At 48.7% G+C, this 8,874-nt stretch overlaps 1 long non-coding RNA gene across 1 annotated transcript; it reads left to right on the forward strand.

The window, feature by feature from the left end:
• Positions 1-2,435: 2,435 nt before the first annotated feature.
• On the forward strand, positions 2,436-8,634 carry LOC101179146. The gene is made up of 2 exons (XR_179134.3): positions 2,436-2,846; positions 6,732-8,634. It is a non-coding gene; the product is annotated as an uncharacterized LOC101179146 (long non-coding RNA).
• The last annotated feature ends 240 nt before the right edge of the window (positions 8,635-8,874 follow it).

The following is an 8,874-nucleotide window of genomic DNA, read 5'->3' on the forward strand; positions in this document are numbered from 1 at the left end:
CGTCATAATAATCTTCAGGGTATGATTATCACAGTGCACAGAGGCCTGCCAAGGCCCTAGAAGAAAGTTATGACAGGGTAGAAAAGAAACGTGCCTTGGAAACTTGGGTTCAGTGTCCTGCTGTGTCACTTACTAGCTCTGTGTCCTTGGGAAAGTTCTTTAGATTTTCTCCATTTTAACTGTAGAAGGCAACAGAAATTTCTTCCTCCCTCCTCCTCTACCCTACCCCACTTCCCTTCAACAAATATGAATTAGGCATCTAGGCACCGGGGAAGCAAAAGTGAGTAGAAACAGGTAAAATCCCTCCACGATGACATCATGGAGCTCATTGTCTGATGAGGTAGAGGTATGTTCATCAAGTAAATAAATGCAAGACTGCAGCCCTCAGAACACTTTATCTGATAGGTTCATGGTGCCAGTGCATGTCTCACGGTGCAATCTGAACCTGTCGGTGAGGTCATGGAATACATTTTGATGAAGTTGTGACTTCATAGCAACCTGAAGAACAAAAAAGCAGTTACCAGCTAAGAGGGGTGAAAGAGCTTTCCAGGCCAAGGATGGGGTTAGTGTAAAGTCTTAGTAGATGGAGACAAGGGATGCTGGAGGAACTAGAAGGCTGGGGGAGTGCTGGGCAGAGAGGATGGCTGGAGGGGCCAGCAGACACAGTGTCTCACAAGCCTTTTAGGCCTTATGAAGGATTTTGGTCATTAGTTTCTTAGGAGCAATTGGCAGCCCTCATATGGTTTTAAGAGGAGGGGATAGACATTCAATAAGTAATTTTTAGAAGAATAAATGAGTTTGTTAATGACTTATCTCCCAAATCATTTATCAAATTAAGTAGTTAGTCACTTATCAAGAGCTTGAATGTATGGGACACAGCAAAGGATGTTTTGGTAGAAAAAAGGGATGGGAAAAATCTGGAAGGTGAGGTGCTGTTTTAAAGTTGAGGCCTAGACACCGTGTCACAGTGGGGTCCCTGGGCCCTGCGGGAAGATCTCAGAGTACTGCGCACCTGGCATGGGTGTGCGGTTCAAGACAGATATCCCGAGGAAGAAAGGGGAGGATATTCCAGTGTCTTTAACATCAAAGACACTTTGCTTGGAGATCAGGGTTAGCCATTCTTGAATATGTTGCAGGTAGAAAAAGAGGAAAACCTAGTGATTATTTGAGGCCTTTACTGAGCCGGTCACACCCCCTAAACCAGTTAGAGGAGTTCATTATCTGACATGGTAAAATGCAGATGTCCAAATTGAAATTCAGTTCAACCCTTATAAAGACATTTTCTAATCCTGACATTTACTGACCCTGACTTTCTATGTCTGCGAATTGGGAATAATGATACCTATCTCACTGGGTTAAATGAGAACATGTACATACTGTGCTCAGCATAGTGTCTGGGATCTGTGGCAGCAGCTATTTTCATGGCAATTATTCTGTATGTATGATATAACTTTAAAACTTCTCTAGGGACCAACAAGGCAATGCGATCAAACACCAGCACAGCCAATAGGGGGCAATACAGAGTGGTGGGGACTGTGGCAAACTGGAGAATCCTTGCCTGTCCAAAGAGGGCAACAGCTCCTCTTTAGTTTCAGCTATTAGCTACTGAGCAAGAACTCAAAACAAATGCTTTCTGACTTTTCCAGAAATGCTGGAAATCTTAATGCATAATTTTGTTATCCAATTCAAATAAAAAACTGCAAACAATAACAACCACCAGAATTAACAACACTGTGGAACACACAAGGCAGGTTCTGGAGCAAAGCTAGGCTGAAAGCAGCTAAAACAAAGTTTCACAAAGGCCAAGCTGTTCTGGGAAGTAAGATCTGCCCCACAGAAAAGACTCTAAAAGCATGTGAAAGGTCATAATAAAATCAGGTGCAGGCCAGGCGCAGTGGCTCATGCCTGTAATCCCAGCACTTTGGGAGGCCGTGGTGGGCGGATTACCTGAGGTTGGGAGTTTGAGACCAGTCTAAACAACATGGAGAAACCCTGTCTCTAGTAAAAATACAAAATTAGCTGGGCATGGTGGCACATGCCTATAATCCCAGCTACTCAGGAGGCTGAGGCAGGAGAATCGCTTGAACCCGGGAGGCAGAGGTTGCGGTGAGCTGAGATTGCACCATTGCACTCCAGCCTGGGCAACAAGAGCAAAACTCCGTCTCACAAAAAAAAAAAATTAGGTGCAAAGGAAGCTTTCCAAATACGTTCTGTGAAATGGCAGCATTGTTAGAACATGCATGCATCAACCTCCCTCGGGAAGGATTTTGAAGAGGACAATGTTCATTAGGTTTTATGTACTGGGGCAATTACTCAAATGCAATAATCTTGAACACACCCAGCTTCTGGAAGCCTTGAAGGTGTTTGCCGAGCTGCTTTTAGGGACAGTGATACCAGCAATATCCACTGGGGGTCTCTCTCATACAAATAATGGCATAGCTGTTCCCAGCAGTTAGAGGAAATGGCAGCCCTGGGACCTGGGGAGATCCAAGGCCAGTCCACGTCTCAATGGGAAGATGGCAGCAGCTCAGTGGCTCTTCACAGTGAAGTGACGACCTGTTGTTAAATGTTTAACAGAGGCCAAACTTGGCTTTTAGGGGACAGCTCTCCTGCCAGCCAGCCAGCTTGCCAAAGGAATCTTTCCTGTGCACAGAGAGCACACTGGGCTTGGAAACATTCTCTGCACAGTGGGATTTGGTGAGAATCTTAAGAGTTTCTGTTCAAGGTCAGTTTGTCTCTCTCAGACCGTGGCACCAAGGAACCTGCTGCTACCCTATTTGATGGGGCTGAACAGGAGATACATTCCACGCCTCACAATTGCCACCTTTCGGGAGCAACTTCACCAGGTGAAGAAGCCCTGGTTTAGAGATGAGATCTGGGTTTGGGTTCTAGTTCTGCCCCTCATTAGCCATGTGACCTTGAGCAAGCCTTATCCTTTCTGGTTCTCAGTTTCTTCATCTGTAAAATTAGGAATACTCATCTCTAATACTAGTCTCAAAAATTGTTTTGAGTGTTAAATAGGAACAAATGCATATGAAACTTTAGAGAAGGGCTTGGCAGATGTTTTCTATGAAAGGACAGATAGAAACTATTTTTGGCTTTATTGGCCTTATAGGCTCTGTCTCAACTACAGAATTCCGCGATCGTAGTAGTGTGGAAGCAGCCATAAGCAATTCATCAAGAGATCAGCAGGGCTGTGTCCGCTAGAACTTTATTTTACAAAAACAGGCAGTGGGCTGGGTCTTGCTCATGGGCTGTACTTTGCCTATCCTCACAGCCTGTTTCTGTGAAGCCTGTGATCTCAGGATGGTTTTGTTTCTAAAGGGTTGTAAGGAAAAAACAAAGAATAGGTGACAGGGCTCTGAGCAAGTATTTACCACCGGCTCTTGGAGAAGCTGGCTGGCTCTGCTCTAGAGCATTGCAGGAAAGTCAGCCCAGGAGGCAGGCAGCTGTGTCCCTGAGTATCAGGGGGCCTGCCTGGTAAGTCACAATGAAACAGACAGGGGCCAGATGACCCCTGGGCCCTGTCCAGCTCCAGGGGCTAGGGTCCACATGACTCTGATGACCGAGCTCTGGGGCTAGAGGAGGGAAGGGAAACAGCCCCCTAGTTCTCTTTTCAGTTGTCTATTTCAGATGGGCCTTATGAAAGAGGATCAGAAAAGCTTCCATCAGAAAATGAACCAATAATCAAGTGAATGGGACTTTCGTTTCCTGAATTGTCTCTAGCCTGTGAGGCTGTGCTTCCATATGGAACTTCTGAGTTCTCTACGAACTCGAACAATGAGTCATGGGCGAGCCCAGGACTCCCACCCACTTGGAGTCATGGGGCTCTGACGTGGAGACAAGACCACAGGGTTTCTGTCAGGCCAGAGCCCTGACCCCTCAGCTAAGATGCTTCTTCTTTGTTCTAGATTCTTTGTTCTGGAAGCAGCAGATACTAGGTCTCAGAGTAATAGTCCCTGAAGAAAATAAAGAGAAAGTCTGTCTGAGAAAAGCCAGTTGTGCCAGTTAAAGAATGACCTATTGCCACAACGCCTTACTGGAGGCTGCTTGGGAGCCCATGTCCTCATGTCTGTTGTATCGGGTTAGGGAGATCCTGGTGCATTTCAGCGGGCAGGGGGTTGCTGCTGCTCCTGTTTTCACTCCTTGTCTCTCCTTCCCCAGTGACCCCAAGACAAAATGCTGTTAGGTAAGTAGGGTCTGCTTAGCCCCACTAAGTTCCCCCATCTACCGTTAGGAATCAGTGGTATTGTTATAGTCTACCAGGACCGACCTGGTGCTGCTCAGAACCGGGGGCTCAAGGCAGGGCCTCCCTTCATCTTCTTAAATTATTCTCTAGCAGCTCTGAGTCTCCCAAAGATTGGTTCTAGAGAAAACACTATGTCATTTACTGCTTTTTGTGATTGTAAAAACATGCATATTTACTGCAGAAAATTTGAAAAATAGAGAAATGTGTAAAGAAGAAAATGTACAGAATAACTTTAGACTCAAAACCAATCTGATTAATTCAGGAAATGATTATTTATTGAACACCTACTACGTGCCAGCCACTGTTCTTGGTGCCGGGGACATAGCAGTGAAAAAAAAAAAACAAAGTCCTCCCCTTCGTGGAGCCTATATTTCAGTAGGGACCGTCAGTACAGTAGAGGAAGGGGCTGGGCTGATGGAACAGGATGCCTTTTTTGATAGGGTGGTCAGGACAAGAGGAAGCAAGGGATGCAGCTATTTGGGGAAGACTGTTTCCGGCAGAAGGAAGAAGACCTGCCCAGGTGTTGGATAAGAGCCTGCTTGGTGCATTCAGGGATACAAAGGAGGCCAGCGTGGCTGAGATGAGGCAGGGGCAGCTGGGGCGAGAATAGGTGGGACTTGCCGGCCATGAAGAGGACCTTGGATTGCTGTTGAGTGAAATGGAAAGCCAAATGCAGGGTCTTGAACAGAAGAGGGACATGATGAGTCTTATGTTTTGAAATGATCATTCTGGACACCAGATGGAAAATAGACAGGGGCTGGGGGTGGGGTTGGCAAGGGCAGAAGCTGGGAAGCCATTTGGTTATTGTGAAAGTCACACAAAGCTGTGAAAGCAGAGCTGGCCTGGTTGAAGGAAGGGTGGAGGTTGGGGGAGGGCTGGCAGTTCCTCCCACTGGGCCTCTGCCCTTTCCTGTCGTGCTCTCTGAGGTTCCACCATGGGACCCTAGGGTACCTAGGATTACAATTTGAAAGCTATTGGACTAGAGGTTCTCTAAGGGCCCTTCCAGCTCTGGCTCCTATGCTCTTGTGTTTCAGGACCATGCTGATTCTGTGTGACCAGGCCCAGGCTCTACCAGCCAGGCCTCTGAACATGTCAACTTGAGAACTGAACAGGTTAAGGGTCTAGGAAGGGGAGATATTTCAAAATTTTAATTAAAAAATATTTTTAACGTTTAAATTTTTGTAGAGACAGGGTCTTCCCACGTTGCCCAGGCTGGTCTCAAACTTCTGGGCTCAGGTGATCCTCCCACTTTGGCCTCCCAAAATATTGGGATTACAGACATGAGCCATGAGATTTGGAAACTTAATTCTGCTCCCACGTACTGAACGTGGCCAGCCCTGTGTGGGGATTGTAATGATGAGTAAGAGGAAATGACTGCTCCAAGAAACTCACCGGCTGGGATGGGAACTAGGGAATCACACAAATGGCCCAGCCCGAAGTCTGAGAGGCCCCCGGCCCCTCACTGCCTGGCCTTTCTTCCACGTGGCCCCTGAGCCAGTGGTTCCCAAACTGAGCAGGTCATGGGGTCATCGAGGAACTTCAGAATATGCAGATGCCCATACTGTGCCCTCAAAGATTCAAGTTCAGTTAGTCCAGGGTGGGTGGGGCCTGGGAATCTGTTCAGACAAAGGCCTGGCCTGAAGCCTGGGCTGGAAGGTTCAGTCCAGACAGAAGAGCAGAGACTGCATGAGAGGGCTTCTGCCAGCTTCACCAAGCCCATGCTGGACAGGATGTGGAAATCAAGCCTGTCTTCCAGTGGGGCATAGGGGTGGGGGGGCTGGAGGAGGGGTTGGCAGCTCCTTTATCAGCTGTCCCCAGCAGAGGTCCTTCTCCCAGGAAGGAATGTTGAAAAAACTCCCAGGAAGGAATTGCTGGGTTTGAAGAGCATGAGAATTCCCCATCTCCCCCAATCTCCTCAGCCACCTCAAATCCACCAGCCCGTCTCCCCATGTTTGGGTTAACTCCTTATTGGCTTGGAATGTCTCGTCTGGGTTGAGCTACTGATCTGTGAGATCACTTAGTGGCCTGAAATATTTCCAGAATACAAGCAACAACAATATTCTTGTAAGGCCCCACAAATCTCACTGAGGAAGAACCCCTACAGGTGGAGAGGGGTGTGGCGTATGCAGACTGGAAGGTGGGACCCTAAGATTCATTCCAGAACTGGAAGGAAATCAGACATTTCCAAATAGGAGAGAGATGGGAAGCTGGAGGAGGGAGCAGGAGGAGGGAAGAGAATGAATCTTATGTGAATGAATGGTAATTTTCTCTCAGTTACTGGGAAGAAAAAAAAAAATAACAAAATCAGACCTTGGTCTGGTCCACTAAAAAGAATTCTCTGAATCAGACTTCTTTCCTGGAAGTTGTGAACTTTATCCTCTGGCAGCCATTAATCTAATATTAAGCCCCTTAACCTTCCTAATTGTTCTCTTTCAGTATCAGCTGGTTTCATATTAACCTTTCAATCTTTCCCATAATGCAGTTACCTCCAACTCCCGCCAGACCCAATTCAGAGCTGCGGTCAGCTCAGACCTTTGCCTGCTCTTGGCAACACGTCCCCCTGTCCTGCTCCTCTGCAACCTGCCCCTCTTTTTCTTCATGTGCTGTGAAGGCATCATGTGGATGGGTGTTCAACTTCTGGACTGGGGATGCACAGAGCCTGAGGGACACACTTTGCAAACCTGCACCTTGCACTTTTGGGTTCTGGCCTGCAAGGTCTCCTTTATTCTTTTGGACCAAGGCTGTCTGTGGGAGAGGGCAGCCGCTGCCGGCCTGTCAGAGCAAATCAGCCTCAGGCGGTTTCTGAGGCTCTGGTATTTGAGCTTTGTTTTCCCTCTCTCCCAGGAAGAACTCATTGAAATAGTTTCTCTGGGAAAGACAAAGCATCTCGCCCCTACGCTGAAGGATCACTTGGTAACTCCCTGTCTCGGTTTCCCGTTGTGCCCATGAAGGCGCCATCAGCTCTAAAGCTGACCTGTGGTTCCGTCTCCAAACAGCTATCTCAGATGTCACCCCCTTGCAGCCAGCCACACAGACTGAGTTGGAGTTCTGGCCTCTCCTAGCAGTGAGTGACCGTGTTGGAGGGGCCTTGGACACCTTGGGTAATTGCTAACTAAATATGAGCAGCTGGGGGAAGGTCTTCTGGTCCACGGGACAGCCAACGGGGCACTTCCCTTCTCTTTCCTAGTCAGGGTAGAAAGCTAGAAAGAATCCTAAAACTCACTATCCAAGTCCCCATTGTGTGGGGACAGAGGCCTGGCCTGAAGCCTAGGCCGGAGGGTTCAGTGGGAAGCAGAAGCGGGGAGACTGCATGAGAGGGTTCCTGCCAGCTTCACCAAGCCCGTGCTGCGCGGGATGAAGAAAATCAAGCCTGTCTTTCAGTGGGGCCCTGAGATGGGGGGGGCTGGAGGAGGGGGTGGCAGCTCTTTTATCAGCTGTCCCCAACAGAGGCCCTTCTCCCAGTCACCACGGACCAAAGCTCCTCCTGGGGGCTCCAGCCTGTCTGTTCAATGTTTGCCTTGCGCCTTTTCCTGGTGAGGCCACCCCCGGCACCACCTCAGGCCTCAGAAAGACCACCTCACTGAAACAGCTCTTAGGGTGGGAAAGAAGCAAGCCCTCCACATCCCGTCCAAGTCTCTCATCTGGGCACAAGCACACACAGACGCCCAGGCCCTGTCCGTACGCCAGAATGGCCGCTCGCGTTTCCAGGCACGATGCCCCTTTCCAGGAGTGCACAGAGCCCTGGGCTGAGCTGGGGGCCGAGCTCCACGCTCTCTCAGCAGCTCTGAGCTGCACGCCAAGGAAAGTCTTTCAGATGGGCTCTGGGATGTGGAACATGGCGCCCAGCCCTAGTGTCCACCCCACACGCGAGGCACCCTGACTTCCGCCCCCTTCTTACCTGAGTATCAGCTTACTTCCATCTGGGGACGGAATATGGGGCAGATTCCAGAAAAAGGAGGTTGGGGCACGAACACCAACACCAACAACACCAATTCTGCCAACGGAGCCAGCGCAGCTATTTGTCTTCAACCACGGACAGCAAGGGAAGTTCCCGGGCTCGACACCCCCAGGCCCCGGATGTAAGGATATTGCCCGTTAGACAAAGGGAAGGCCCCAAGTCCGCAACTCATGTTTATGAGCTTAACCTTGTCCTATAAAGCACTTTGGAAAAGGCCCAGCTTCTCCCACCATGTACAGCTGCCGTTGACCTGGACAGTCCCTCAAGGTCCTTCAGTGGAAACCCGGAAGGGAGTCACTGCATGTGAACCCTCGGGGTTCACTGGCTCTGGAGGTCAAAGTTGCTGTGGGTGACAGGCAACCAAGACTAAGGGCAAACTTGAAACATAAGTGAGTTAAAACCCACAAAAATAAGACATTTAAAATAACTAAACTGTTTTCTCATTCTTCCCTTATCATCTGAGGACGTTTTAGGCAAATGAAGCTTTAGAGTTTTTCTCCTTTCATTGGGTTGACAATGTTTTAAATTATATCCAGAGCTGTCTAATTTGCCTATTGCTCTAGGCTTACTGATCCTCAGGAGGTAAGACTGGATGGGTTAAAGTGGACGGGCTCGGGGGCTGAGACTGTCCATCTCTCTGAGAGTCGGAGGCAGCATTTATCAGGGG

Source organism: Nomascus leucogenys, chromosome 12 (assembly GCF_006542625.1).
Source record: "Nomascus leucogenys isolate Asia chromosome 12, Asia_NLE_v1, whole genome shotgun sequence".
Taxonomy (NCBI): domain Eukaryota; kingdom Metazoa; phylum Chordata; class Mammalia; order Primates; family Hylobatidae; genus Nomascus; species Nomascus leucogenys.